The sequence below is a fragment of the Rhinoderma darwinii genome, unplaced genomic scaffold, assembly GCF_050947455.1.
Source record: "Rhinoderma darwinii isolate aRhiDar2 unplaced genomic scaffold, aRhiDar2.hap1 Scaffold_674, whole genome shotgun sequence".
Classification (NCBI taxonomy): domain Eukaryota; kingdom Metazoa; phylum Chordata; class Amphibia; order Anura; family Rhinodermatidae; genus Rhinoderma; species Rhinoderma darwinii.
The window spans coordinates 110,922-138,043 of NW_027464232.1; the positions used below are offsets into that span (position 1 = coordinate 110,922).

The following is a 27,122-nucleotide window of genomic DNA, read 5'->3' on the forward strand; positions in this document are numbered from 1 at the left end:
AGGATGGTTTCGATCCATCGACCTCTGGGTTATGGGCCCAGCACGCTTCCGCTGCGCCACTCTGCTGCCATACCTCCAAAAGAAAGGGGTAGCCTATTACCCGCTGACTGTTGTTAAGACGCTAATGTGGAGGCCATCTCTGTGTTGCAATTGTCCATTTGTTGGCGGCTGTAGTTCCACGCAGTTGTTATGTTTTATCATTCTCTTCTTTTTATTGTGTTGATCAGAAGGTCCTCTAAGAAACATACTCCATTTACCATGTTGTGGCTTTTTTACGACTTTAATCAAAGTGGGGGGGAGCGTGGTTGTCTCTGTGGCGCAATTGGTTAGCGCGTTCGGCTGTTAACCGGAAGGTTGGTGGTTCAAGCCCACCCAGGGACGGCAGTGTCCTCTTTTTGTCTCAGTTGCATGTTACAGAAAATCCTATGGTGCCTCTCAACTTAAAGTTTCGGCCAGAAGAGGAGGGCACCGGTTGTAAGACCATTTCAACATGTACAGTGTGAAAAATTTTGAGAAGAGAAAAAAATCCCAGTGATTTGGATGACATAGTTGCAATGTAGAAAGAATGGTCCAGAGCCTTTGGCCCTCTTTGGTTGTGGGCCTAAATGTCTTTCCATGCGCCACTCTGTTTCAAAGAAGATGACACATGACATGAGAAACTGGGAGGTTCAAGCAAAGCTTGAAGGTTGTGAAAACTTTTTTTTGTCTGATAACCAAAAGGTTGGTGGTTCAAGCCCACCCAGGGATGATTGTACCCTCTTTTTGTTTCAGTTGCATGTCAGAGTTACAGAAAGTCCTACTGTGGCTCTCAACTGAGAGTTTCGGTCGGATGCCCATTTCAAATACCCAACACAAACAAGAGACCCCTCTGAAAATAGATAGAAGACGAGGGCACCGGGAGAGCATTTGTCGACAGGTTGAAACATCATCTATGAGACTAACAAAAGTTCCTTCGAGCCGGAATTGAACCAGCGACCTAAGGATTGCTGATTTTCTACTACAGTCCTCCGCTCTACCAGCTGAGCTATCGAAGGCTTGCCGAGCTGGTTGTCGGGTGCTTCCTAAGCTTGCAAATGAGTTACATGAGTAGGGAAACAGAGGAGAATTGTCCCGCTCTTTGAAAAACTCGGCAAACCAAAACTTTGGAGAATACGGGCGTCGATCCCGTTACCTCTCGCATGCTAAGCGAGCACTCTACCATTTGAGCTAATCCCCCTTCTGGCAGTCCATGTTGGGGTCCATGCTGGTTTCCATGTTGGGGTGCCTGATTCACCACAATTGTGATCATCACATACTTTTCAACCTGTAGCTTTAAGCTTTTTTTTTTTTTTTTTTTTTTTTTTTTTAAAGTGTGGATGTCTTTCTCCCGTAAAAGCAGAAGGAGCGTGGAGCTTACAGGGTGCCGGGTGCTGTAAAAGTATAGGTGAGTCGTTAGTGTACAGAGTGAAGAATTGTGGGAAGAGAAAAGAAATCAGAATGATTTAAATAAGAAAGTCGCAACGTAGAAAAGATGGTCTAGATCCAATGGCCCATTTGGTTGTGGGCCCAAAAGCCTTTGCCTGTGCCACTTTGTTGCAAAGGCGAAAACATGTGGCATGAGAAACTGGGAGGTTGCGTGTATAAAAAGCATAGTCTGAAGGTCGTGAAAATGAGATGGTCAGGGATCGGGGGTCTCTATTCTATTTTTACGAGAAAAACATGTGATTCCGACCGGGGATAATGGCCAAATTGTAACAGGGGGCGTGAGTAAAAGAGAGCACTTAGCAGAGGATGGTTTCGATCCATCGACCTCTGGGTTATGGGCCCAGCACGCTTCCGCTGCGCCACTCTGCTGCCATACCTCCAAAAGAGAGGGGTAGCCTATTACCCGCTGACTGTTGTTAAGACGCTAATGTGGAGGCCATCTCTGTGTTGCAATTGTCCATTTGTTGGCGGCTGTAGTTCCACGCAGTTGTTATGTTTTATCATTCTCTTCTTTTTATTGTGTTGATCAGAAGGTCCTCTAAGAAACATACTCCATTTACCATGTTGTGGCTTTTTTACGACTTTAATCAAAGTGGGGGAGCGTGGTTGTCTCTGTGGCGCAATTGGTTAGCGCGTTCGGCTGTTAACCGGAAGGTTGGTGGTTCAAGCCCACCCAGGGACGGCAGTGTCCTCTTTTTGTCTCAGTTGCATGTTACAGAAAATCCTATGGTGCCTCTCAACTTAAAGTTTCGGCCAGAAGAGGAGGGCACCGGTTGTAAGACCATTTCAACATGTACAGTGTGAAAAATTTTGAGAAGAGAAAAAAATCCCAGTGATTTGGATGACATAGTTGCAATGTAGAAAGAATGGTCCAGAGCCTTTGGCCCTCTTTGGTTGTGGGCCTAAATGTCTTTCCATGCGCCACTCTGTTTCAAAGAAGATGACACATGACATGAGAAACTGGGAGGTTCAAGCAAAGCTTGAAGGTTGTGAAAACTTTTTTTTGTCTGATAACCAAAAGGTTGGTGGTTCAAGCCCACCCAGGGATGATTGTACCCTCTTTTTGTTTCAGTTGCATGTCAGAGTTACAGAAAGTCCTACTGTGGCTCTCAACTGAGAGTTTCGGTCGGATGCCCATTTCAAATACCCAACACAAACAAGAGACCCCTCTGAAAATAGATAGAAGACGAGGGCATCGGGAGAGCATTTGTCGACAGGTTGAAACATCATCTATGAGACTAACAAAAGTTCCTTCGAGCCGGAATTGAACCAGCGACCTAAGGATTGCTGATTTTCTACTACAGTCCTCCGCTCTACCAGCTGAGCTATCGAAGGCTTGCCGAGCTGGTTGTCGGGTGCTTCCTAAGCTTGCAAATGAGTTACATGAGTAGGGAAACAGAGGAGAATTGTCCCACTCTTTGAAAAACTCGGCAAACCAAAACTTTGGAGAATACGGGCGTCGATCCCGTTACCTCTCGCATGCTAAGCGAGCGCTCTACCATTTGAGCTAATCCCCCTTCTGGCAGTCCATGTTGGGGTCCATGCTGGTTTCCATGTTGGGGTGCCTGATTCACCACAATTGTGATCATCACATACTTTTCAACCTGTAGCTTTAAGCTTTTTTTTTTTTTTTTTTTTTTTAAGTGTGGATGTCTTTCTCCCGTAAAAGCAGAAGGAGCGTGGAGCTTACAGGGTGCCGGGTGGTGTAAAAGTATAGGTGAGTCGTTAGTGTACAGAGTGAAGAATTGTGGGAAGAGAAAAGAAATCAGAATGATTTAAATAAGAAAGTCGCAACGTAGAAAAGATGGTCTAGATACAATGGCCCATTTGGTTGTGGGCCCAAAAGCCTTTGCCTGTGCCACTTTGTTGCAAAGGCGAAAACATGTGGCATGAGAAACTGGGAGGTTGCGTGTATAAAAAGCATAGTCTGAAGGTCGTGAAAATGAGATGGTCAGGGATCGGGGGTCTCTATTCTATTTTTACGAGAAAAACATGTGATTCCGACCGGGGATAATGGCCAAATTGTAACAGGGGGCGTGAGTAAAAGAGAGCACTTAGCAGAGGATGGTTTCGATCCATCGACCTCTGGGTTATGGGCTCAGCACGCTTCCGCTGCGCCACTCTGCTGCCATACCTCCAAAAGAAAGGGGTAGCCTATTACCCGCTGACTGTTGTTAAGACGCTAATGTGGAGGCCATCTCTGTGTTGCAATTGTCCATTTGTTGGCGGCTGTAGTTCCACGCAGTTGTTATGTTTTATCATTCTCTTCTTTTTATTGTGTTGATCAGAAGGTCCTCTAAGAAACATACTCCATTTACCATGTTGTGGCTTTTTTACGACTTTAATCAAAGTGGGGGAGCGTGGTTGTCTCTGTGGCGCAATTGGTTAGCGCGTTCGGCTGTTAACCGGAAGGTTGGTGGTTCAAGCCCACCCAGGGACGGCAGTGTCCTCTTTTTGTCTCAGTTGCATGTTACAGAAAATCCTATGGTGCCTCTCAACTTAAAGTTTCGGCCAGAAGAGGAGGGCACCGGTTGTAAGACCATTTCAACATGTACAGTGTGAAAAATTTTGAGAAGAGAAAAAAATCCCAGTGATTTGGATGACATAGTTGCAATGTAGAAAGAATGGTCCAGAGCCTTTGGCCCTCTTTGGTTGTGGGCCTAAATGTCTTTCCATGCGCCACTCTGTTTCAAAGAAGATGACACATGACATGAGAAACTGGGAGGTTCAAGCAAAGCTTGAAGGTTGTGAAAACTTTTTTTTGTCTGATAACCAAAAGGTTGGTGGTTCAAGCCCACCCAGGGATGATTGTACCCTCTTTTTGTTTCAGTTGCATGTCAGAGTTACAGAAAGTCCTACTGTGGCTCTCAACTGAGAGTTTCGGTCGGATGCCCATTTCAAATACCCAACACAAACAAGAGACCCCTCTGAAAATAGATAGAAGACGAGGGCACCGGGAGAGCATTTGTCGACAGGTTGAAACATCATCTATGAGACTAACAAAAGTTCCTTCGAGCCGGAATTGAACCAGCGACCTAAGGATTGCTGATTTTCTACTACAGTCCTCCGCTCTACCAGCTGAGCTATCGAAGGCTTGCCGAGCTGGTTGTCGGGTGCTTCCTAAGCTTGCAAATGAGTTACATGAGTAGGGAAACAGAGGAGAATTGTCCCGCTCTTTGAAAAACTCGGCAAACCAAAACTTTGGAGAATACGGGCGTCGATCCCGTTACCTCTCGCATGCTAAGCGAGCGCTCTACCATTTGAGCTAATCCCCCTTCTGGCAGTACATGTTGGGGTCCATGCTGGTTTCCATGTTGGGGTGCCTGATTCACCACAATTGTGATCATCACATACTTTTCAACCTGTAGCTTTAAGCTTTTTGTTTTTTTTTTTTTTAAGTGTGGATGTCTTTCTCCCGTAAAAGCAGAAGGAGCGTGGAGCTTACAGGGTGCCGGGTGGTGTAAAAGTATAGGTGAGTCGTTAGTGTACAGAGTGAAGAATTGTGGGAAGAGAAAAGAAATCAGAATGATTTAAATAAGAAAGTCGCAACGTAGAAAAGATGGTCTAGATCCAATGGCCCATTTGGTTGTGGGCCCAAAAGCCTTTGCCTGTGCCACTTTGTTGCAAAGGCGAAAACATGTGGCATGAGAAACTGGGAGGTTGCGTGTATAAAAAGCATAGTCTGAAGGTCGTGAAAATGAGATGGTCAGGGATCGGGGGTCTCTATTCTATTTTTACGAGAAAAACATGTGATTCCGACCGGGGATAATGGCCAAATTGTAACAGGGGGCGTGAGTAAAAGAGAGCACTTAACAGAGGATGGTTTCGATCCAACGACCTCTGGGTTATGGGCCCAGCACGCTTCCGCTGCGCCACTCTGCTGCCATACCTCCAAAAGAAAGGGGTAGCCTATTACCCGCTGACTGTTGTTAAGACGCTAATGTGGAGGCCATCTCTGTGTTGCAATTGTCCATTTGTTGGCGGCTGTAGTTCCACGCAGTTGTTATGTTTTATCATTCTCTTCTTTTTATTGTGTTGATCAGAAGGTCCTCTAAGAAACATACTCCATTTACCATGTTGTGGCTTTTTTACGACTTTAATCAAAGTGGGGGAGCGTGGTTGTCTCTGTGGCGCAATTGGTTAGCGCGTTCGGCTGTTAACCGGAAGGTTGGTGGTTCAAGCCCACCCAGGGACGGCAGTGTCCTCTTTTTGTCTCAGTTGCATGTTACAGAAAATCCTATGGTGCCTCTCAACTTAAAGTTTCGGCCAGAAGAGGAGGGCACCGGTTGTAAGACCATTTCAACATGTACAGTGTGAAAAATTTTGAGAAGAGAAAAAAATCCCAGTGATTTGGATGACATAGTTGCAATGTAGAAAGAATGGTCCAGAGCCTTTGGCCCTCTTTGGTTGTGGGCCTAAATGTCTTTCCATGCGCCACTCTGTTTCAAAGAAGATGACACATGACATGAGAAACTGGGAGGTTCAAGCAAAGCTTGAAGGTTGTGAAAACTTTTTTTTGTCTGATAACCAAAAGGTTGGTGGTTCAAGCCCACCCAGGGATGATTGTACCCTCTTTTTGTTTCAGTTGCATGTCAGAGTTACAGAAAGTCCTACTGTGGCTCTCAACTGAGAGTTTCGGTCGGATGCCCATTTCAAATACCCAACACAAACAAGAGACCCCTCTGAAAATAGATAGAAGACGAGGGCACCGGGAGAGCATTTGTCGACAGGTTGAAACATCATCTATGAGACTAACAAAAGTTCCTTCGAGCCGGAATTGAACCAGCGACCTAAGGATTGCTGATTTTCTACTACAGTCCTCCGCTCTACCAGCTGAGCTATCGAAGGCTTGCCGAGCTGGTTGTCGGGTGCTTCCTAAGCTTGCAAATGAGTTACATGAGTAGGGAAACAGAGGAGAATTGTCCCGCTCTTTGAAAAACTCGGCAAACCAAAACTTTGGAGAATACGGGCGTCGATCCCGTTACCTCTCGCATGGTAAGCGAGCGCTCTACCATTTGAGCTAATCCCCCTTCTGGCAGTACATGTTGGGGTCCATGCTGGTTTCCATGTTGGGGTGCCTGATTCACCACAATTGTGATCATCACATACTTTTCAACCTGTAGCTTTAAGCTTTTTTTTTTTTTTTTTTTAAGTGTGGATGTCTTTCTCCCGTAAAAGCAGAAGGAGCGTGGAGCTTACAGGGTGCCGGGTGGTGTAAAAGTATAGGTGAGTCGTTAGTGTACAGAGTGAAGAATTGTGGGAAGAGAAAAGAAATCAGAATGATTTAAATAAGAAAGTCGCAACGTAGAAAAGATGGTCTAGATCCAATGGCCCATTTGGTTGTGGGCCCAAAAGCCTTTGCCTGTGCCACTTTGTTGCAAAGGCGAAAACATGTGGCATGAGAAACTGGGAGGTTGCGTGTATAAAAAGCATAGTCTGAAGGTCGTGAAAATGAGATGGTCAGGGATCGGGGGTCTCTATTCTATTTTTACGAGAAAAACATGTGATTCCGACCGGGGATAATGGCCAAATTGTAACAGGGGGCGTGAGTAAAAGAGAGCACTTAGCAGAGGATGGTTTCGATCCATCGACCTCTGGGTTATGGGCCCAGCACGCTTCCACTGCGCCACTCTGCTGCCATACCTCCAAAAGAGAGGGGTAGCCTATTACCCGCTGACTGTTGTTAAGACGCTAATGTGGAGGCCATCTCTGTGTTGCAATTGTCCATTTGTTGGCGGCTGTAGTTCCACGCAGTTGTTATGTTTTATCATTCTCTTCTTTTTATTGTGTTGATCAGAAGGTCCTCTAAGAAACATACTCCATTTACCATGTTGTGGCTTTTTTACGACTTTAATCAAAGTGGGGGAGCGTGGTTGTCTCTGTGGCGCAATTGGTTAGCGCGTTCGGCTGTTAACCGGAAGGTTGGTGGTTCAAGCCCACCCAGGGACGGCAGTGTCCTCTTTTTGTCTCAGTTGCATGTTACAGAAAATCCTATGGTGCCTCTCAACTTAAAGTTTCGGCCAGAAGAGGAGGGCACCGGTTGTAAGACCATTTCAACATGTACAGTGTGAAAAATTTTGAGAAGAGAAAAAAATCCCAGTGATTTGGATGACATAGTTGCAATGTAGAAAGAATGGTCCAGAGCCTTTGGCCCTCTTTGGTTGTGGGCCTAAATGTCTTTCCATGCGCCACTCTGTTTCAAAGAAGATGACACATGACATGAGAAACTGGGAGGTTCAAGCAAAGCTTGAAGGTTGTGAAAACTTTTTTTTGTCTGATAACCAAAAGGTTGGTGGTTCAAGCCCACCCAGGGATGATTGTACCCTCTTTTTGTTTCAGTTGCATGTCAGAGTTACAGAAAGTCCTACTGTGGCTCTCAACTGAGAGTTTCGGTCGGATGCCCATTTCAAATACCCAACACAAACAAGAGACCCCTCTGAAAATAGATAGAAGACGAGGGCACCGGGAGAGCATTTGTCGACAGGTTGAAACATCATCTATGAGACTAACAAAAGTTCCTTCGAGCCGGAATTGAACCAGCGACCTAAGGATTGCTGATTTTCTACTACAGTTCTCCGCTCTACCAGCTGAGCTATCGAAGGCTTGCCGAGCTGGTTGTCGGGTGCTTCCTAAGCTTGCAAATGAGTTACATGAGTAGGGAAACAGAGGAGAATTGTCCCGCTCTTTGAAAAACTCGGCAAACCAAAACTTTGGAGAATACGGGCGTCGATCCCGTTACCTCTCGCATGCTAAGCGAGCGCTCTACCATTTCAGCTAATCCCCCTTCTGGCAGTCCATGTTGGGGTCCATGCTGGTTTCCATGTTGGGGTGCCTGATTCACCACAATTGTGATCATCACATACTTTTCAACCTGTAGCTTTAAGCTTTTTTTTTTTTTTTTTTTAAGTGTGGATGTCTTTCTCCCGTAAAAGCAGAAGGAGCGTGGAGCTTACAGGGTGCCGGGTGGTGTAAAAGTATAGGTGAGTCGTTAGTGTACAGAGTGAAGAATTGTGGGAAGAGAAAAGAAATCAGAATGATTTAAATAAGAAAGTCGCAACGTAGAAAAGATGGTCTAGATCCAATGGCCCATTTGGTTGTGGGCCCAAAAGCCTTTGCCTGTGCCACTTTGTTGCAAAGGCGAAAACATGTGGCATGAGAAACTGGGAGGTTGCGTGTATAAAAAGCATAGTCTGAAGGTCGTGAAAATGAGATGGTCAGGGATCGGGGGTCTCTATTCTATTTTTACGAGAAAAACATGTGATTCCGACCGGGGATAATGGCCAAATTGTAACAGGGGGCGTGAGTAAAAGAGAGCACTTAGCAGAGGATGGTTTCGATCCATCGACCTCTGGGTTATGGGCCCAGCACGCTTCCACTGCGCCACTCTGCTGCCATACCTCCAAAAGAGAGGGGTAGCCTATTACCCGCTGACTGTTGTTAAGACGCTAATGTGGAGGCCATCTCTGTGTTGCAATTGTCCATTTGTTGGCGGCTGTAGTTCCACGCAGTTGTTATGTTTTATCATTCTCTTCTTTTTATTGTGTTGATCAGAAGGTCCTCTAAGAAACATACTCCATTTACCATGTTGTGGCTTTTTTACGACTTTAATCAAAGTGGGGGAGCGTGGTTGTCTCTGTGGCGCAATTGGTTAGCGCGTTCGGCTGTTAACCGGAAGGTTGGTGGTTCAAGCCCACCCAGGGACGGCAGTGTCCTCTTTTTGTCTCAGTTGCATGTTACAGAAAATCCTATGGTGCCTCTCAACTTAAAGTTTCGGCCAGAAGAGGAGGGCACCGGTTGTAAGACCATTTCAACATGTACAGTGTGAAAAATTTTGAGAAGAGAAAAAAATCCCAGTGATTTGGATGACATAGTTGCAATGTAGAAAGAATGGTCCAGAGCCTTTGGCCCTCTTTGGTTGTGGGCCTAAATGTCTTTCCATGCGCCACTCTGTTTCAAAGAAGATGACACATGACATGAGAAACTGGGAGGTTCAAGCAAAGCTTGAAGGTTGTGAAAACTTTTTTTTGTCTGATAACCAAAAGGTTGGTGGTTCAAGCCCACCCAGGGATGATTGTACCCTCTTTTTGTTTCAGTTGCATGTCAGAGTTACAGAAAGTCCTACTGTGGCTCTCAACTGAGAGTTTCGGTCGGATGCCCATTTCAAATACCCAACACAAACAAGAGACCCCTCTGAAAATAGATAGAAGACGAGGGCACCGGGAGAGCATTTGTCGACAGGTTGAAACATCATCTATGAGACTAACAAAAGTTCCTTCGAGCCGGAATTGAACCAGCGACCTAAGGATTGCTGATTTTCTACTACAGTTCTCCGCTCTACCAGCTGAGCTATCGAAGGCTTGCCGAGCTGGTTGTCGGGTGCTTCCTAAGCTTGCAAATGAGTTACATGAGTAGGGAAACAGAGGAGAATTGTCCCGCTCTTTGAAAAACTCGGCAAACCAAAACTTTGGAGAATACGGGCGTCGATCCCGTTACCTCTCGCATGCTAAGCGAGCGCTCTACCATTTCAGCTAATCCCCCTTCTGGCAGTCCATGTTGGGGTCCATGCTGGTTTCCATGTTGGGGTGCCTGATTCACCACAATTGTGATCATCACATACTTTTCAACCTGTAGCTTTAAGCTTTTTTTTTTTTTTTTTTTTTTAAGTGTGGATGTCTTTCTCCCGTAAAAGCAGAAGGAGCGTGGAGCTTACAGGGTGCCGGGTGGTGTAAAAGTATAGGTGAGTCGTTAGTGTACAGAGTGAAGAATTGTGGGAAGAGAAAAGAAATCAGAATGATTTAAATAAGAAAGTCGCAACGTAGAAAAGATGGTCTAGATCCAATGGCCCATTTGGTTGTGGGCCCAAAAGCCTTTGCCTGTGCCACTTTGTTGCAAAGGCGAAAACATGTGGCATGAGAAACTGGGAGGTTGCGTGTATAAAAAGCATAGTCTGAAGGTCGTGAAAATGAGATGGTCAGGGATCGGGGGTCTCTATTCTATTTTTACGAGAAAAACATGTGATTCCGACCGGGGATAATGGCCAAATTGTAACAGGGGGCGTGAGTAAAAGAGAGCACTTAGCAGAGGATGGTTTCGATCCATCGACCTCTGGGTTATGGGCCCAGCACGCTTCCGCTGCGCCACTCTGCTGCCATACCTCCAAAAGAAAGGGGTAGCCTATTACCCGCTGACTGTTGTTAAGACGCTAATGTGGAGGCCATCTCTGTGTTGCAATTGTCCATTTGTTGGCGGCTGTAGTTCCACGCAGTTGTTATGTTTTATCATTCTCTTCTTTTTATTGTGTTGATCAGAAGGTCCTCTAAGAAACATACTCCATTTACCATGTTGTGGCTTTTTTACGACTTTAATCAAAGTGGGGGAGCGTGGTTGTCTCTGTGGCGCAATTGGTTAGCGCGTTCGGCTGTTAACCGGAAGGTTGGTGGTTCAAGCCCACCCAGGGACGGCAGTGTCCTCTTTTTGTCTCAGTTGCATGTTACAGAAAATCCTATGGTGCCTCTCAACTTAAAGTTTCGGCCAGAAGAGGAGGGCACCGGTTGTAAGACCATTTCAACATGTACAGTGTGAAAAATTTTGAGAAGAGAAAAAAATCCCAGTGATTTGGATGACATAGTTGCAATGTAGAAAGAATGGTCCAGAGCCTTTGGCCCTCTTTGGTTGTGGGCCTAAATGTCTTTCCATGCGCCACTCTGTTTCAAAGAAGATGACACATGACATGAGAAACTGGGAGGTTCAAGCAAAGCTTGAAGGTTGTGAAAACTTTTTTTTGTCTGATAACCAAAAGGTTGGTGGTTCAAGCCCACCCAGGGATGATTGTACCCTCTTTTTGTTTCAGTTGCATGTCAGAGTTACAGAAAGTCCTACTGTGGCTCTCAACTGAGAGTTTCGGTCGGATGCCCATTTCAAATACCCAACACAAACAAGAGACCCCTCTGAAAATAGATAGAAGACGAGGGCACCGGGAGAGCATTTGTCGACAGGTTGAAACATCATCTATGAGACTAACAAAAGTTCCTTCGAGCCGGAATTGAACCAGCGACCTAAGGATTGCTGATTTTCTACTACAGTCCTCCGCTCTACCAGCTGAGCTATCGAAGGCTTGCCGAGCTGGTTGTCGGGTGCTTCCTAAGCTTGCAAATGAGTTACATGAGTAGGGAAACAGAGGAGAATTGTCCCGCTCTTTGAAAAACTCGGCAAACCAAAACTTTGGAGAATACGGGCGTCGATCCCGTTACCTCTCGCATGCTAAGCGAGCGCTCTACCATTTGAGCTAATCCCCCTTCTGGCAGTCCATGTTGGGGTCCATGCTGGTTTCCATGTTGGGGTGCCTGATTCACCACAATTGTGATCATCACATACTTTTCAACCTGTAGCTTTAAGCTTTTTTTTTTTTTTTTTTTAAGTGTGGATGTCTTTCTCCCGTAAAAGCAGAAGGAGCGTGGAGCTTACAGGGTGCCGGGTGGTGTAAAAGTATAGGTGAGTCGTTAGTGTACAGAGTGAAGAATTGTGGGAAGAGAAAAGAAATCAGAATGATTTAAATAAGAAAGTCGCAACGTAGAAAAGATGGTCTAGATCCAATGGCCCATTTGGTTGTGGGCCCAAAAGCCTTTGCCTGTGCCACTTTGTTGCAAAGGCGAAAACATGTGGCATGAGAAACTGGGAGGTTGCGTGTATAAAAAGCATAGTCTGAAGGTCGTGAAAATGAGATGGTCAGGGATCGGGGGTCTCTATTCTATTTTTACGAGAAAAACATGTGATTCCGACCGGGGATAATGGCCAAATTGTAACAGGGGGCGTGAGTAAAAGAGAGCACTTAGCAGAGGATGGTTTCGATCCATCGACCTCTGGGTTATGGGCCCAGCACGCTTCCACTGCGCCACTCTGCTGCCATACCTCCAAAAGAGAGGGGTAGCCTATTACCCGCTGACTGTTGTTAAGACGCTAATGTGGAGGCCATCTCTGTGTTGCAATTGTCCATTTGTTGGCGGCTGTAGTTCCACGCAGTTGTTATGTTTTATCATTCTCTTCTTTTTATTGTGTTGATCAGAAGGTCCTCTAAGAAACATACTCCATTTACCATGTTGTGGCTTTTTTACGACTTTAATCAAAGTGGGGGAGCGTGGTTGTCTCTGTGGCGCAATTGGTTAGCGCGTTCGGCTGTTAACCGGAAGGTTGGTGGTTCAAGCCCACCCAGGGACGGCAGTGTCCTCTTTTTGTCTCAGTTGCATGTTACAGAAAATCCTATGGTGCCTCTCAACTTAAAGTTTCGGCCAGAAGAGGAGGGCACCGGTTGTAAGACCATTTCAACATGTACAGTGTGAAAAATTTTGAGAAGAGAAAAAAATCCCAGTGATTTGGATGACATAGTTGCAATGTAGAAAGAATGGTCCAGAGCCTTTGGCCCTCTTTGGTTGTGGGCCTAAATGTCTTTCCATGCGCCACTCTGTTTCAAAGAAGATGACACATGACATGAGAAACTGGGAGGTTCAAGCAAAGCTTGAAGGTTGTGAAAACTTTTTTTTGTCTGATAACCAAAAGGTTGGTGGTTCAAGCCCACCCAGGGATGATTGTACCCTCTTTTTGTTTCAGTTGCATGTCAGAGTTACAGAAAGTCCTACTGTGGCTCTCAACTGAGAGTTTCGGTCGGATGCCCATTTCAAATACCCAACACAAACAAGAGACCCCTCTGAAAATAGATAGAAGACGAGGGCACCGGGAGAGCATTTGTCGACAGGTTGAAACATCATCTATGAGACTAACAAAAGTTCCTTCGAGCCGGAATTGAACCAGCGACCTAAGGATTGCTGATTTTCTACTACAGTCCTCCGCTCTACCAGCTGAGCTATCGAAGGCTTGCCGAGCTGGTTGTCGGGTGCTTCCTAAGCTTGCAAATGAGTTACATGAGTAGGGAAACAGAGGAGAATTGTCCCGCTCTTTGAAAAACTCGGCAAACCAAAACTTTGGAGAATACGGGCGTCGATCCCGTTACCTCTCGCATGCTAAGCGAGCGCTCTACCATTTGAGCTAATCCCCCTTCTGGCAGTCCATGTTGGGGTCCATGCTGGTTTCCATGTTGGGGTGCCTGATTCACCACAATTGTGATCATCACATACTTTTCAACCTGTAGCTTTAAGCTTTTTTTTTTTTTTTTTTTTTTAAGTGTGGATGTCTTTCTCCCGTAAAAGCAGAAGGAGCGTGGAGCTTACAGGGTGCCGGGTGGTGTAATAGTATAGGTGAGTCGTTAGTGTACAGAGTGAAGAATTGTGGGAAGAGAAAAGAAATCAGAATGATTTAAATAAGAAAGTCGCAACGTAGAAAAGATGGTCTAGATCCAATGGCCCATTTGGTTGTGGGCCCAAAAGCCTTTGCCTGTGCCACTTTGTTGCAAAGGCGAAAACATGTGGCATGAGAAACTGGGAGGTTGCGTGTATAAAAAGCATAGTCTGAAGGTCGTGAAAATGAGATGGTCAGGGATCGGGGGTCTCTATTCTATTTTTACGAGAAAAACATGTGATTCCGACCGGGGATAATGGCCAAATTGTAACAGGGGGCGTGAGTAAAAGAGAGCACTTAGCAGAGGATGGTTTCGATCCATCGACCTCTGGGTTATGGGCCCAGCACGCTTCCGCTGCGCCACTCTGCTGCCATACCTCCAAAAGAGAGGGGTAGCCTATTACCCGCTGACTGTTGTTAAGACGCTAATGTGGAGGCCATCTCTGTGTTGCAATTGTCCATTTGTTGGCGGCTGTAGTTCCACGCAGTTGTTATGTTTTATCATTCTCTTCTTTTTATTGTGTTGATCAGAAGGTCCTCTAAGAAACATACTCCATTTACCATGTTGTGGCTTTTTTACGACTTTAATCAAAGTGGGGGAGCGTGGTTGTCTCTGTGGCGCAATTGGTTAGCGCGTTCGGCTGTTAACCGGAAGGTTGGTGGTTCAAGCCCACCCAGGGACGGCAGTGTCCTCTTTTTGTCTCAGTTGCATGTTACAGAAAATCCTATGGTGCCTCTCAACTTAAAGTTTCGGCCAGAAGAGGAGGGCACCGGTTGTAAGACCATTTCAACATGTACAGTGTGAAAAATTTTGAGAAGAGAAAAAAATCCCAGTGATTTGGATGACATAGTTGCAATGTAGAAAGAATGGTCCAGAGCCTTTGGCCCTCTTTGGTTGTGGGCCTAAATGTCTTTCCATGCGCCACTCTGTTTCAAAGAAGATGACACATGACATGAGAAACTGGGAGGTTCAAGCAAAGCTTGAAGGTTGTGAAAACTTTTTTTTGTCTGATAACCAAAAGGTTGGTGGTTCAAGCCCACCCAGGGATGATTGTACCCTCTTTTTGTTTCAGTTGCATATCAGAGTTACAGAAAGTCCTACTGTGGCTCTCAACTGAGAGTTTCGGTCGGATGCCCATTTCAAATACCCAACACAAACAAGAGACCCCTCTGAAAATAGATAGAAGACGAGGGCACCGGGAGAGCATTTGTCGACAGGTTGAAACATCATCTATGAGACTAACAAAAGTTCCTTCGAGCCGGAATTGAACCAGCGACCTAAGGATTGCTGATTTTCTACTACAGTCCTCCGCTCTACCAGCTGAGCTATCGAAGGCTTGCCGAGCTGGTTGTCGGGTGCTTCCTAAGCTTGCAAATGAGTTACATGAGTAGGGAAACAGAGGAGAATTGTCCCGCTCTTTGAAAAACTCGGCAAACCAAAACTTTGGAGAATACGGGCGTCGATCCCGTTACCTCTCGCATGCTAAGCGAGCGCTCTACCATTTGAGCTAATCCCCCTTCTGGCAGTCCATGTTGGGGTCCATGCTGGTTTCCATGTTGGGGTGCCTGATTCACCACAATTGTGATCATCACATACTTTTCAACCTGTAGCTTTAAGCTTTTTTTTTTTTTTTTTTTTTTAAGTGTGGATGTCTTTCTCCCGTAAAAGCAGAAGGAGCGTGGAGCTTACAGGGTGCCGGGTGGTGTAAAAGTATAGGTGAGTCGTTAGTGTACAGAGTGAAGAATTGTGGGAAGAGAAAAGAAATCAGAATGATTTAAATAAGAAAGTCGCAACGTAGAAAAGATGGTCTAGATCCAATGGCCCATTTGGTTGTGGGCCCAAAAGCCTTTGCCTGTGCCACTTTGTTGCAAAGGCGAAAACATGTGGCATGAGAAACTGGGAGGTTGCGTGTATAAAAAGCATAGTCTGAAGGTCGTGAAAATGAGATGGTCAGGGATCGGGGGTCTCTATTCTATTTTTACGAGAAAAACATGTGATTCCGACCGGGGATAATGGCCAAATTGTAACAGGGGGCGTGAGTAAAAGAGAGCACTTAGCAGAGGATGGTTTCGATCCATCGACCTCTGGGTTATGGGCCCAGCACGCTTCCGCTGCGCCACTCTGCTGCCATACCTCCAAAAGAGAGGGGTAGCCTATTACCCGCTGACTGTTGTTAAGACGCTAATGTGGAGGCCATCTCTGTGTTGCAATTGTCCATTTGTTGGCGGCTGTAGTTCCACGCAGTTGTTATGTTTTATCATTCTCTTCTTTTTATTGTGTTGATCAGAAGGTCCTCTAAGAAACATACTCCATTTACCATGTTGTGGCTTTTTTACGACTTTAATCAAAGTGGGGGAGCGTGGTTGTCTCTGTGGCGCAATTGGTTAGCGCGTTCGGCTGTTAACCGGAAGGTTGGTGGTTCAAGCCCACCCAGGGACGGCAGTGTCCTCTTTTTGTCTCAGTTGCATGTTACAGAAAATCCTATGGTGCCTCTCAACTTAAAGTTTCGGCCAGAAGAGGAGGGCACCGGTTGTAAGACCATTTCAACATGTACAGTGTGAAAAATTTTGAGAAGAGAAAAAAATCCCAGTGATTTGGATGACATAGTTGCAATGTAGAAAGAATGGTCCAGAGCCTTTGGCCCTCTTTGGTTGTGGGCCTAAATGTCTTTCCATGCGCCACTCTGTTTCAAAGAAGATGACACATGACATGAGAAACTGGGAGGTTCAAGCAAAGCTTGAAGGTTGTGAAAACTTTTTTTTGTCTGATAACCAAAAGGTTGGTGGTTCAAGCCCACCCAGGGATGATTGTACCCTCTTTTTGTTTCAGTTGCATGTCAGAGTTACAGAAAGTCTCTCAACTGAGAGTTTCGGTCGGATGCCCATTTCAAATACCCAACACAAACAAGAGACCCCTCTGAAAATAGATAGAAGACGAGGGCACCGGGAGAGCATTTGTCGACAGGTTGAAACATCATCTATGAGACTAACAAAAGTTCCTTCGAGCCGGAATTGAACCAGCGACCTAAGGATTGCTGATTTTCTACTACAGTCCTCCGCTCTACCAGCTGAGCTATCGAAGGCTTGCCGAGCTGGTTGTCGGGTGCTTCCTAAGCTTGCAAATGAGTTACATGAGTAGGGAAACAGAGGAGAATTGTCCCGCTCTTTGAAAAACTCGGCAAACCAAAACTTTGGAGAATACGGGCGTCGATCCCGTTACCTCTCGCATGCTAAGCGAGCGCTCTACCATTTGAGCTAATCCCCCTTCTGGCAGTCCATGTTGGGGTCCATGCTGGTTTCCATGTTGGGGTGCCTGATTCACCACAATTGTGATCATCACATACTTTTCAACCTGTAGCTTTAAGCTTTTTTTTTTTTTTTTTATGTTTTTTTTTTAAGTGTGGATGTCTTTCTCCCGTAAAAGCAGAAGGAGCGTGGAGCTTACAGGGTGCCGGGTGGTGTAAAAGTATAGGTGAGTCGTTAGTGTACAGAGTGAAGAATTGTGGGAAGAGAAAAGAAATCAGAATGATTTAAATAAGAAAGTCGCAACGTAGAAAAGATGGTCTAGATCCAATGGCCCATTTGGTTGTGGGCCCAAAAGCCTTTGCCTGTGCCACTTTGTTGCAAAGGCGAAAACATGTGGCATGAGAAACTGGGAGGTTGCGTGTATAAAAAGCATAGTCTGAAGGTCGTGAAAATGAGATGGTCAGGGATCGGGGGTCTCTATTCTATTTTTACGAGAAAAACATGTGATTCCGACCGGGGATAATGGCCAAATTGTAACAGGGGGCGTGAGTAAAAGAGAGCACTTAGCAGAGGATGGTTTCGATCCATCGACCTCTGGGTTATGGGCCCAGCACGCTTCCGCTGCGCCACTCTGCTGCCATACCTCCAAAAGAGAGGGGTAGCCTATTACCCGCTGACTGTTGTTAAGACGCTAATGTGGAGGCCATCTCTGTGTTGCAATTGTCCATTTGTTGGCGGCTGTAGTTCCACGCAGTTGTTATGTTTTATCATTCTCTTCTTTTTATTGTGTTGATCAGAAGGTCCTCTAAGAAACATACTCCATTTACCATGTTGTGGCTTTTTTACGACTTTAATCAAAGTGGGGGAGCGTGGTTGTCTCTGTGGCGCAATTGGTTAGCGCGTTCGGCTGTTAACCGGAAGGTTGGTGGTTCAAGCCCACCCAGGGACGGCAGTGTCCTCTTTTTGTCTCAGTTGCATGTTACAGAAAATCCTATGGTGCCTCTCAACTTAAAGTTTCGGCCAGAAGAGGAGGGCACCGGTTGTAAGACCATTTCAACATGTACAGTGTGAAAAATTTTGAGAAGAGAAAAAAATCCCAGTGATTTGGATGACATAGTTGCAATGTAGAAAGAATGGTCCAGAGCCTTTGGCCCTCTTTGGTTGTGGGCCTAAATGTCTTTCCATGCGCCACTCTGTTTCAAAGAAGATGACACATGACATGAGAAACTGGGAGGTTCAAGCAAAGCTTGAAGGTTGTGAAAACTTTTTTTTGTCTGATAACCAAAAGGTTGGTGGTTCAAGCCCACCCAGGGATGATTGTACCCTCTTTTTGTTTCAGTTGCATGTCAGAGTTACAGAAAGTCCTACTGTGGCTCTCAACTGAGAGTTTCGGTCGGATGCCCATTTCAAATACCCAACACAAACAAGAGACCCCTCTGAAAATAGATAGAAGACGAGGGCACCGGGAGAGCATTTGTCGACAGGTTGAAACATCATCTATGAGACTAACAAAAGTTCCTTCGAGCCGGAATTGAACCAGCGACCTAAGGATTGCTGATTTTCTACTACAGTCCTCCGCTCTACCAGCTGAGCTATCGAAGGCTTGCCGAGCTGGTTGTCGGGTGCTTCCTAAGCTTGCAAATGAGTTACATGAGTAGGGAAACAGAGGAGAATTGTCCCGCTCTTTGAAAAACTCGGCAAACCAAAACTGTGGAGAATACGGGCGTCGATCCCGTTACCTCTCGCATGCTAAGCGAGCGCTCTACCATTTGAGCTAATCCCCCTTCTGGCAGTCCATGTTGGGGTCCATGCTGGTTTCCATGTTGGGGTGCCTGATTCACCACAATTGTGATCATCACATACTTTTCAACCTGTAGCTTTAAGCTTTTTTTTTTTTTTTTTTTTTTTTAAGTGTGGATGTCTTTCTCCCGTAAAAGCAGAAGGAGCGTGGAGCTTACAGGGTGCCGGGTGGTGTAAAAGTATAGGTGAGTCGTTAGTGTACAGAGTGAAGAATTGTGGGAAGAGAAAATAAATCAGAATGATTTAAATAAGAAAGTCGCAACGTAGAAAAGATGGTCTAGATCCAATGGCCCATTTGGTTGTGGGCCCAAAAGCCTTTGCCTGTGCCACTTTGTTGCAAAGGCGAAAACATGTGGCATGAGAAACTGGGAGGTTGCGTGTATAAAAAGCATAGTCTGAAGGTCGTGAAAATGAGATGGTCAGGGATCGGGGGTCTCTATTCTATTTTTACGAGAAAAACATGTGATTCCGACCGGGGATAATGGCCAAATTGTAACAGGGGGCGTGAGTAAAAGAGAGCACTTAGCAGAGGATGGTTTCGATCCATCGACCTCTGGGTTATGGGCCCAGCACGCTTCCGCTGCGCCACTCTGCTGCCATACCTCCAAAAGAGAGGGGTAGCCTATTACCCGCTGACTGTTGTTAAGACGCTAATGTGGAGGCCATCTCTGTGTTGCAATTGTCCATTTGTTGGCGGCTGTAGTTCCACGCAGTTGTTATGTTTTATCATTCTCTTCTTTTTATTGTGTTGATCAGAAGGTCCTCTAAGAAACATACTCCATTTACCATGTTGTGGCTTTTTTACGACTTTAATCAAAGTGGGGGAGCGTGGTTGTCTCTGTGGCGCAATTGGTTAGCGCGTTCGGCTGTTAACCGGAAGGTTGGTGGTTCAAGCCCACCCAGGGACGGCAGTGTCCTCTTTTTGTCTCAGTTGCATGTTACAGAAAATCCTATGGTGCCTCTCAACTTAAAGTTTCGGCCAGAAGAGGAGGGCACCGGTTGTAAGACCATTTCAACATGTACAGTGTGAAAAATTTTGAGAAGAGAAAAAAATCCCAGTGATTTGGATGACATAGTTGCAATGTAGAAAGAATGGTCCAGAGCCTTTGGCCCTCTTTGGTTGTGGGCCTAAATGTCTTTCCATGCGCCACTCTGTTTCAAAGAAGATGACACATGACATGAGAAACTGGGAGGTTCAAGCAAAGCTTGAAGGTTGTGAAAACTTTTTTTTGTCTGATAACCAAAAGGTTGGTGGTTCAAGCCCACCCAGGGATGATTGTACCCTCTTTTTGTTTCAGTTGCATGTCAGAGTTACAGAAAGTCCTACTGTGGCTCTCAACTGAGAGTTTCGGTCGGATGCCCATTTCAAATACCCAACACAAACAAGAGACCCCTCTGAAAATAGATAGAAGACGAGGGCACCGGGAGAGCATTTGTCGACAGGTTGAAACATCATCTATGAGACTAACAAAAGTTCCTTCGAGCCGGAATTGAACCAGCGACCTAAGGATTGCTGATTTTCTACTACAGTCCTCCGCTCTACCAGCTGAGCTATCGAAGGCTTGCCGAGCTGGTTGTCGGGTGCTTCCTAAGCTTGCAAATGAGTTACATGAGTAGGGAAACAGAGGAGAATTGTCCCGCTCTTTGAAAAACTCGGCAAACCAAAACTGTGGAGAATACGGGCGTCGATCCCGTTACCTCTCGCATGCTAAGCGAGCGCTCTACCATTTGAGCTAATCCCCCTTCTGGCAGTCCATGTTGGGGTCCATGCTGGTTTCCATGTTGGGGTGCCTGATTCACCACAATTGTGATCATCACATACTTTTCAACCTGTAGCTTTAAGCTTTTTTTTTTTTTTTTTTTTTTTTTTTAAGTGTGGATGTCTTTCTCCCGTAAAAGCAGAAGGAGCGTGGAGCTTACAGGGTGCCGGGTGGTGTAAAAGTATAGGTGAGTCGTTAGTGTACAGAGTGAAGAATTGTGGGAAGAGAAAAGAAATCAGAATGATTTAAATAAGAAAGTCGCAACGTAGAAAAGATGGTCTAGATCCAATGGCCCATTTGGTTGTGGGCCCAAAAGCCTTTGCCTGTGCCACTTTGTTGCAAAGGCGAAAACATGTGGCATGAGAAACTGGGAGGTTGCGTGTATAAAAAGCATAGTCTGAAGGTCGTGAAAATGAGATGGTCAGGGATCGGGGGTCTCTATTCTATTTTTACGAGAAAAACATGTGATTCCGACCGGGGATAATGGCCAAATTGTAACAGGGGGCGTGAGTAAAAGAGAGCACTTAGCAGAGGATGGTTTCGATGCATCGACCTCTGGGTTATGGGCCCAGCACGCTTCCGCTGCGCCACTCTGCTGCCATACCTCCAAAAGAGAGGGGTAGCCTATTACCCGCTGACTGTTGTTAAGACGCTAATGTGGAGGCCATCTCTGTGTTGCAATTGTCCATTTGTTGGCGGCTGTAGTTCCACGCAGTTGTTATGTTTTATCATTCTCTTCTTTTTATTGTGTTGATCAGAAGGTCCTCTAAGAAACATACTCCATTTACCATGTTGTGGCTTTTTTACGACTTTAATCAAAGTGGCGGAGCGTGGTTGTCTCTGTGGCGCAATTGGTTAGCGCGTTCGGCTGTTAACCGGAAGGTTGGTGGTTCAAGCCCACCCAGGGACGGCAGTGTCCTCTTTTTGTCTCAGTTGCATGTTACAGAAAATCCTATGGTGCCTCTCAACTTAAAGTTTCGGCCAGAAGAGGAGGGCACCGGTTGTAAGACTATTTCAACATGTACAGTGTGAAAAATTTTGAGAAGAGAAAAAAATCCCAGTGATTTGGATGACATAGTTGCAATGTAGAAAGAATGGTCCAGAGCCTTTGGCCCTCTTTGGTTGTGGGCCTAAATGTCTTTCCATGCGCCACTCTGTTTCAAAGAAGATGACACATGACATGAGAAACTGGGAGGTTCAAGCAAAGCTTGAAGGTTGTGAAAACTTTTTTTTGTCTGATAACCAAAAGGTTGGTGGTTCAAGCCCACCCAGGGATGATTGTACCCTCTTTTTGTTTCAGTTGCATGTCAGAGTTACAGAAAGTCCTACTGTGGCTCTCAACTGAGAGTTTCGGTCGGATGCCCATTTCAAATACCCAACACAAACAAGAGACCCCTCTGAAAATAGATAGAAGACGAGGGCACCGGGAGAGCATTTGTCGACAGGTTGAAACATCATCTATGAGACTAACAAAAGTTCCTTCGAGCCGGAATTGAACCAGCGACCTAAGGATTGCTGATTTTCTACTACAGTCCTCCGCTCTACCAGCTGAGCTATCGAAGGCTTGCCGAGCTGGTTGTCGGGTGCTTCCTAAGCTTGCAAATGAGTTACATGAGTAGGGAAACAGAGGAGAATTGTCCCGCTCTTTGAAAAACTCGGCAAACCAAAACTTTGGAGAATACGGGCGTCGATCCCGTTACCTCTCGCATGCTAAGCGAGCGCTCTACCATTTGAGCTAATCCCCCTTCTGGCAGTCCATGTTGGGGTCCATGCTGGTTTCCATGTTGGGGTGCCTGATTCACCACAATTGTGATCATCACATACTTTTCAACCTGTAGCTTTAAGCTTTTTTTTTTTTTTTTTTTTTTTTTTTATTTAAGTGTGGATGTCTTTCTCCCGTAAAAGCAGAAGGAGCGTGGAGCTTACAGGGTGCCGGGTGGTGTAAAAGTATAGGTGAGTCGTTAGTGTACAGAGTGAAGAATTGTGGGAAGAGAAAAGAAATCAGAATGATTTAAATAAGAAAGTCGCAACGTAGAAAAGATGGTCTAGATCCAATGGCCCATTTGGTTGTGGGCCCAAAAGCCTTTGCCTGTGCCACTTTGTTGCAAAGGCGAAAACATGTGGCATGAGAAACTGGGAGGTTGCGTGTATAAAAAGCATAGTCTGAAGGTCGTGAAAATGAGATGGTCAGGGATCGGGGGTCTCTATTCTATTTTTACGAGAAAAACATGTGATTCCGACCGGGGATAATGGCCAAATTGTAACAGGGGGCGTGAGTAAAAGAGAGCACTTAGCAGAGGATGGTTTCGATGCATCGACCTCTGGGTTATGGGCCCAGCACGCTTCCGCTGCGCCACTCTGCTGCCATACCTCCAAAAGAGAGGGGTAGCCTATTACCCGCTGACTGTTGTTAAGACGCTAATGTGGAGGCCATCTCTGTGTTGCAATTGTCCATTTGTTGGCGGCTGTAGTTCCACGCAGTTGTTATGTTTTATCATTCTCTTCTTTTTATTGTGTTGATCAGAAGGTCCTCTAAGAAACATACTCCATTTACCATGTTGTGGCTTTTTTACGACTTTAATCAAAGTGGCGGAGCGTGGTTGTCTCTGTGGCGCAATTGGTTAGCGCGTTCGGCTGTTAACCGGAAGGTTGGTGGTTCAAGCCCACCCAGGGACGGCAGTGTCCTCTTTTTGTCTCAGTTGCATGTTACAGAAAATCCTATGGTGCCTCTCAACTTAAAGTTTCGGCCAGAAGAGGAGGGCACCGGTTGTAAGACTATTTCAACATGTACAGTGTGAAAAATTTTGAGAAGAGAAAAAAATCCCAGTGATTTGGATGACATAGTTGCAATGTAGAAAGAATGGTCCAGAGCCTTTGGCCCTCTTTGGTTGTGGGCCTAAATGTCTTTCCATGCGCCACTCTGTTTCAAAGAAGATGACACATGACATGAGAAACTGGGAGGTTCAAGCAAAGCTTGAAGGTTGTGAAAACTTTTTTTTGTCTGATAACCAAAAGGTTGGTGGTTCAAGCCCACCCAGGGATGATTGTACCCTCTTTTTGTTTCAGTTGCATGTCAGAGTTACAGAAAGTCCTACTGTGGCTCTCAACTGAGAGTTTCGGTCGGATGCCCATTTCAAATACCCAACACAAACAAGAGACCCCTCTGAAAATAGATAGAAGACGAGGGCACCGGGAGAGCATTTGTCGACAGGTTGAAACATCATCTATGAGACTAACAAAAGTTCCTTCGAGCCGGAATTGAACCAGCGACCTAAGGATTGCTGATTTTCTACTACAGTCCTCCGCTCTACCAGCTGAGCTATCGAAGGCTTGCTGAGCTGGTTGTCAGGTGCTTCCTAAGCTTGCAAATGAGTTACATGAGTAGGGAAACAGAGGAGAATTGTCCCGCTCTTTGAAAAACTCGGCAAACCAAAACTTTGGAGAATACGGGCGTCGATCCCGTTACCTCTCGCATGCTAAGCGAGCGCTCTACCATTTGAGCTAATCCCCCTTCTGGCAGTCCATGTTGGGGTCCATGCTGGTTTCCATGTTGGGGTGCCTGATTCACCACAATTGTGATCATCACATACTTTTCAACCTGTAGCTTTAAGCTTTTTTTTTTTTTTTTTTTTTTTTTTTATTTAAGTGTGGATGTCTTTCTCCCGTAAAAGCAGAAGGAGCGTGGAGCTTACAGGGTGCCGGGTGGTGTAAAAGTATAGGTGAGTCGTTAGTGTACAGAGTGAAGAATTGTGGGAAGAGAAAAGAAATCAGAATGATTTAAATAAGAAAGTCGCAACGTAGAAAAGATGGTCTAGATCCAATGGCCCATTTGGTTGTGGGCCCAAAAGCCTTTGCCTGTGCCACTTTGTTGCAAAGGCGAAAACATGTGGCATGAGAAACTGGGAGGTTGCGTGTATAAAAAGCATAGTCTGAAGGTCGTGAAAATGAGATGGTCAGGGATCGGGGGTCTCTATTCTATTTTTACGAGAAAAACATGTGATTCCGACCGGGGATAATGGCCAAATTGTAACAGGGGGCGTGAGTAAAAGAGAGCACTTAGCAGAGGATGGTTTCGATGCATCGACCTCTGGGTTATGGGCCCAGCACGCTTCCGCTGCGCCACTCTGCTGCCATACCTCCAAAAGAGAGGGGTAGCCTATTACCCGCTGACTGTTGTTAAGACGCTAATGTGGAGGCCATCTCTGTGTTGCAATTGTCCATTTGTTGGCGGCTGTAGTTCCACGCAGTTGTTATGTTTTATCATTCTCTTCTTTTTATTGTGTTGATCAGAAGGTCCTCTAAGAAACATACTCCATTTACCATGTTGTGGCTTTTTTACGACTTTAATCAAAGTGGCAGAGCGTGGTTGTCTCTGTGGCGCAATTGGTTAGCGCGTTCGGCTGTTAACCGGAAGGTTGGTGGTTCAAGCCCACCCAGGGACGGCAGTGTCCTCTTTTTGTCTCAGTTGCATGTTACAGAAAATCCTATGGTGCCTCTCAACTTAAAGTTTCGGCCAGAAGAGGAGGGCACCGGTTGTAAGACTATTTCAACATGTACAGTGTGAAAAATTTTGAGAAGAGAAAAAAATCCCAGTGATTTGGATGACATAGTTGCAATGTAGAAAGAATGGTCCAGAGCCTTTGGCCCTCTTTGGTTGTGGGCCTAAATGTCTTTCCATGCGCCACTCTGTTTCAAAGAAGATGACACATGACATGAGAAACTGGGAGGTTCAAGCAAAGCTTGAAGGTTGTGAAAACTTTTTTTTGTCTGATAACCAAAAGGTTGGTGGTTCAAGCCCACCCAGGGATGATTGTACCCTCTTTTTGTTTCAGTTGCATGTCAGAGTTACAGAAAGTCCTACTGTGGCTCTCAACTGAGAGTTTCGGTCGGATGCCCATTTCAAATACCCAACACAAACAAGAGACCCCTCTGAAAATAGATAGAAGACGAGGGCACCGGGAGAGCATTTGTCGACAGGTTGAAACATCATCTATGAGACTAACAAAAGTTCCTTCGAGCCGGAATTGAACCAGCGACCTAAGGATTGCTGATTTTCTACTACAGTCCTCCGCTCTACCAGCTGAGCTATCGAAGGCTTGCCGAGCTGGTTGTCGGGTGCTTCCTAAGCTTGCAAATGAGTTACATGAGTAGGGAAACAGAGGAGAATTGTCCCGCTCTTTGAAAAACTCGGCAAACCAAAACTTTGGAGAATACGGGCGTCGATCCCGTTACCTCTCGCATGCTAAGCGAGCGCTCTACCATTTGAGCTAATCCCCCTTCTGGCAGTCCATGTTGGGGTCCATGCTGGTTTCCATGTTGGGGTGCCTGATTCACCACAATTGTGATCATCACATACTTTTCAACCTGTAGCTTTAAGCTTTTTTTTTTTTTTTTTTTTTTTTTTATTTAAGTGTGGATGTCTTTCTCCCGTAAAAGCAGAAGGAGCGTGGAGCTTACAGGGTGCCGGGTGGTGTAAAAGTATAGGTGAGTCGTTAGTGTACAGAGTGAAGAATTGTGGGAAGAGAAAAGAAATCAGAATGATTTAAATAAGAAAGTCGCAACGTAGAAAAGATGGTCTAGATCCAATGGCCCATTTGGTTGTGGGCCCAAAAGCCTTTGCCTGTGCCACTTTGTTGCAAAGGCGAAAACATGTGGCATGAGAAACTGGGAGGTTGCGTGTATAAAAAGCATAGTCTGAAGGTCGTGAAAATGAGATGGTCAGGGATCGGGGGTCTCTATTCTATTTTTACGAGAAAAACATGTGATTCCGACCGGGGATAATGGCCAAATTGTAACAGGGGGCGTGAGTAAAAGAGAGCACTTAGCAGAGGATGGTTTCGATGCATCGACCTCTGGGTTATGGGCCCAGCACGCTTCCGCTGCGCCACTCTGCTGCCATACCTCCAAAAGAGAGGGGTAGCCTATTACCCGCTGACTGTTGTTAAGACGCTAATGTGGAGGCCATCTCTGTGTTGCAATTGTCCATTTGTTGGCGGCTGTAGTTCCACGCAGTTGTTATGTTTTATCATTCTCTTCTTTTTATTGTGTTGATCAGAAGGTCCTCTAAGAAACATACTCCATTTACCATGTTGTGGCTTTTTTACGACTTTAATCAAAGTGGCAGAGCGTGGTTGTCTCTGTGGCGCAATTGGTTAGCGCGTTCGGCTGTTAACCGGAAGGTTGGTGGTTCAAGCCCACCCAGGGACGACAGTGTCCTCTTTTTGTCTCAGTTGCATGTTACAGAAAATCCTATGGTGCCTCTCAACTTAAAGTTTCGGCCAGAAGAGGAGGGCACCGGTTGTAAGACTATTTCAACATGTACAGTGTGAAAAATTTTGAGAAGAGAAAAAAATCCCAGTGATTTGGATGACATAGTTGCAATGTAGAAAGAATGGTCCAGAGCCTTTGGCCCTCTTTGGTTGTGGGCCTAAATGTCTTTCCATGCGCCACTCTGTTTCAAAGAAGATGACACATGACATGAGAAACTGGGAGGTTCAAGCAAAGCTTGAAGGTTGTGAAAACTTTTTTTTGTCTGATAACCAAAAGGTTGGTGGTTCAAGCCCA

At 45.6% G+C, this 27,122-nt stretch overlaps 29 non-coding genes across 29 annotated transcripts; 16 read left to right on the forward strand and 13 right to left on the reverse strand.

Annotated features, from left to right (window-relative positions):
* The first annotated feature begins 307 nt into the window (after positions 1–307).
* TRNAN-GUU (transfer RNA asparagine (anticodon GUU)) lies at positions 308–381 on the forward strand. Its single transcript has one exon. It is a non-coding gene; the product is annotated as a tRNA-Asn (tRNA).
* A 567-nt stretch (positions 382–948) lies between these two features.
* TRNAY-GUA (transfer RNA tyrosine (anticodon GUA)) lies at positions 949–1,034 on the reverse strand. The gene is given in 2 exon segments: positions 949–984; positions 998–1,034. It is a non-coding gene; the product is annotated as a tRNA-Tyr (tRNA).
* A 1,038-nt stretch (positions 1,035–2,072) lies between these two features.
* On the forward strand, positions 2,073–2,146 carry TRNAN-GUU (transfer RNA asparagine (anticodon GUU)). Its single transcript has one exon. It is a non-coding gene; the product is annotated as a tRNA-Asn (tRNA).
* A 567-nt stretch (positions 2,147–2,713) lies between these two features.
* On the reverse strand, positions 2,714–2,799 carry TRNAY-GUA (transfer RNA tyrosine (anticodon GUA)). The gene is given in 2 exon segments: positions 2,714–2,749; positions 2,763–2,799. It is a non-coding gene; the product is annotated as a tRNA-Tyr (tRNA).
* A 1,031-nt stretch (positions 2,800–3,830) lies between these two features.
* Positions 3,831–3,904, forward strand: TRNAN-GUU (transfer RNA asparagine (anticodon GUU)). Its single transcript has one exon. It is a non-coding gene; the product is annotated as a tRNA-Asn (tRNA).
* Positions 3,905–4,471: 567 nt separating this feature from the next.
* On the reverse strand, positions 4,472–4,557 carry TRNAY-GUA (transfer RNA tyrosine (anticodon GUA)). The gene is given in 2 exon segments: positions 4,472–4,507; positions 4,521–4,557. It is a non-coding gene; the product is annotated as a tRNA-Tyr (tRNA).
* A 1,028-nt stretch (positions 4,558–5,585) lies between these two features.
* TRNAN-GUU (transfer RNA asparagine (anticodon GUU)) lies at positions 5,586–5,659 on the forward strand. The gene has a single exon. It is a non-coding gene; the product is annotated as a tRNA-Asn (tRNA).
* Positions 5,660–6,226: 567 nt separating this feature from the next.
* On the reverse strand, positions 6,227–6,312 carry TRNAY-GUA (transfer RNA tyrosine (anticodon GUA)). The gene is given in 2 exon segments: positions 6,227–6,262; positions 6,276–6,312. It is a non-coding gene; the product is annotated as a tRNA-Tyr (tRNA).
* Positions 6,313–7,339: 1,027 nt separating this feature from the next.
* Positions 7,340–7,413, forward strand: TRNAN-GUU (transfer RNA asparagine (anticodon GUU)). Its single transcript has one exon. It is a non-coding gene; the product is annotated as a tRNA-Asn (tRNA).
* Positions 7,414–9,093: 1,680 nt separating this feature from the next.
* TRNAN-GUU (transfer RNA asparagine (anticodon GUU)) lies at positions 9,094–9,167 on the forward strand. Its single transcript has one exon. It is a non-coding gene; the product is annotated as a tRNA-Asn (tRNA).
* Positions 9,168–10,850: 1,683 nt separating this feature from the next.
* Positions 10,851–10,924, forward strand: TRNAN-GUU (transfer RNA asparagine (anticodon GUU)). Its single transcript has one exon. It is a non-coding gene; the product is annotated as a tRNA-Asn (tRNA).
* Positions 10,925–11,491: 567 nt separating this feature from the next.
* Positions 11,492–11,577, reverse strand: TRNAY-GUA (transfer RNA tyrosine (anticodon GUA)). The gene is given in 2 exon segments: positions 11,492–11,527; positions 11,541–11,577. It is a non-coding gene; the product is annotated as a tRNA-Tyr (tRNA).
* Positions 11,578–12,604: 1,027 nt separating this feature from the next.
* TRNAN-GUU (transfer RNA asparagine (anticodon GUU)) lies at positions 12,605–12,678 on the forward strand. Its single transcript has one exon. It is a non-coding gene; the product is annotated as a tRNA-Asn (tRNA).
* Positions 12,679–13,245: 567 nt separating this feature from the next.
* On the reverse strand, positions 13,246–13,331 carry TRNAY-GUA (transfer RNA tyrosine (anticodon GUA)). Its single transcript is given in 2 exon segments — positions 13,246–13,281; positions 13,295–13,331. It is a non-coding gene; the product is annotated as a tRNA-Tyr (tRNA).
* Positions 13,332–14,361: 1,030 nt separating this feature from the next.
* On the forward strand, positions 14,362–14,435 carry TRNAN-GUU (transfer RNA asparagine (anticodon GUU)). Its single transcript has one exon. It is a non-coding gene; the product is annotated as a tRNA-Asn (tRNA).
* A 567-nt stretch (positions 14,436–15,002) lies between these two features.
* Positions 15,003–15,088, reverse strand: TRNAY-GUA (transfer RNA tyrosine (anticodon GUA)). The gene is given in 2 exon segments: positions 15,003–15,038; positions 15,052–15,088. It is a non-coding gene; the product is annotated as a tRNA-Tyr (tRNA).
* A 1,030-nt stretch (positions 15,089–16,118) lies between these two features.
* On the forward strand, positions 16,119–16,192 carry TRNAN-GUU (transfer RNA asparagine (anticodon GUU)). Its single transcript has one exon. It is a non-coding gene; the product is annotated as a tRNA-Asn (tRNA).
* A 557-nt stretch (positions 16,193–16,749) lies between these two features.
* Positions 16,750–16,835, reverse strand: TRNAY-GUA (transfer RNA tyrosine (anticodon GUA)). The gene is given in 2 exon segments: positions 16,750–16,785; positions 16,799–16,835. It is a non-coding gene; the product is annotated as a tRNA-Tyr (tRNA).
* Positions 16,836–17,873: 1,038 nt separating this feature from the next.
* On the forward strand, positions 17,874–17,947 carry TRNAN-GUU (transfer RNA asparagine (anticodon GUU)). Its single transcript has one exon. It is a non-coding gene; the product is annotated as a tRNA-Asn (tRNA).
* A 567-nt stretch (positions 17,948–18,514) lies between these two features.
* Positions 18,515–18,600, reverse strand: TRNAY-GUA (transfer RNA tyrosine (anticodon GUA)). Its single transcript is given in 2 exon segments — positions 18,515–18,550; positions 18,564–18,600. It is a non-coding gene; the product is annotated as a tRNA-Tyr (tRNA).
* A 1,032-nt stretch (positions 18,601–19,632) lies between these two features.
* Positions 19,633–19,706, forward strand: TRNAN-GUU (transfer RNA asparagine (anticodon GUU)). Its single transcript has one exon. It is a non-coding gene; the product is annotated as a tRNA-Asn (tRNA).
* Positions 19,707–20,273: 567 nt separating this feature from the next.
* On the reverse strand, positions 20,274–20,359 carry TRNAY-GUA (transfer RNA tyrosine (anticodon GUA)). Its single transcript is given in 2 exon segments — positions 20,274–20,309; positions 20,323–20,359. It is a non-coding gene; the product is annotated as a tRNA-Tyr (tRNA).
* Positions 20,360–21,394: 1,035 nt separating this feature from the next.
* On the forward strand, positions 21,395–21,468 carry TRNAN-GUU (transfer RNA asparagine (anticodon GUU)). The gene has a single exon. It is a non-coding gene; the product is annotated as a tRNA-Asn (tRNA).
* A 567-nt stretch (positions 21,469–22,035) lies between these two features.
* On the reverse strand, positions 22,036–22,121 carry TRNAY-GUA (transfer RNA tyrosine (anticodon GUA)). Its single transcript is given in 2 exon segments — positions 22,036–22,071; positions 22,085–22,121. It is a non-coding gene; the product is annotated as a tRNA-Tyr (tRNA).
* Positions 22,122–23,160: 1,039 nt separating this feature from the next.
* Positions 23,161–23,234, forward strand: TRNAN-GUU (transfer RNA asparagine (anticodon GUU)). The gene has a single exon. It is a non-coding gene; the product is annotated as a tRNA-Asn (tRNA).
* A 567-nt stretch (positions 23,235–23,801) lies between these two features.
* TRNAY-GUA (transfer RNA tyrosine (anticodon GUA)) lies at positions 23,802–23,887 on the reverse strand. The gene is given in 2 exon segments: positions 23,802–23,837; positions 23,851–23,887. It is a non-coding gene; the product is annotated as a tRNA-Tyr (tRNA).
* Positions 23,888–24,926: 1,039 nt separating this feature from the next.
* TRNAN-GUU (transfer RNA asparagine (anticodon GUU)) lies at positions 24,927–25,000 on the forward strand. Its single transcript has one exon. It is a non-coding gene; the product is annotated as a tRNA-Asn (tRNA).
* Positions 25,001–25,567: 567 nt separating this feature from the next.
* TRNAY-GUA (transfer RNA tyrosine (anticodon GUA)) lies at positions 25,568–25,653 on the reverse strand. The gene is given in 2 exon segments: positions 25,568–25,603; positions 25,617–25,653. It is a non-coding gene; the product is annotated as a tRNA-Tyr (tRNA).
* A 1,038-nt stretch (positions 25,654–26,691) lies between these two features.
* On the forward strand, positions 26,692–26,765 carry TRNAN-GUU (transfer RNA asparagine (anticodon GUU)). The gene has a single exon. It is a non-coding gene; the product is annotated as a tRNA-Asn (tRNA).
* The last annotated feature ends 357 nt before the right edge of the window (positions 26,766–27,122 follow it).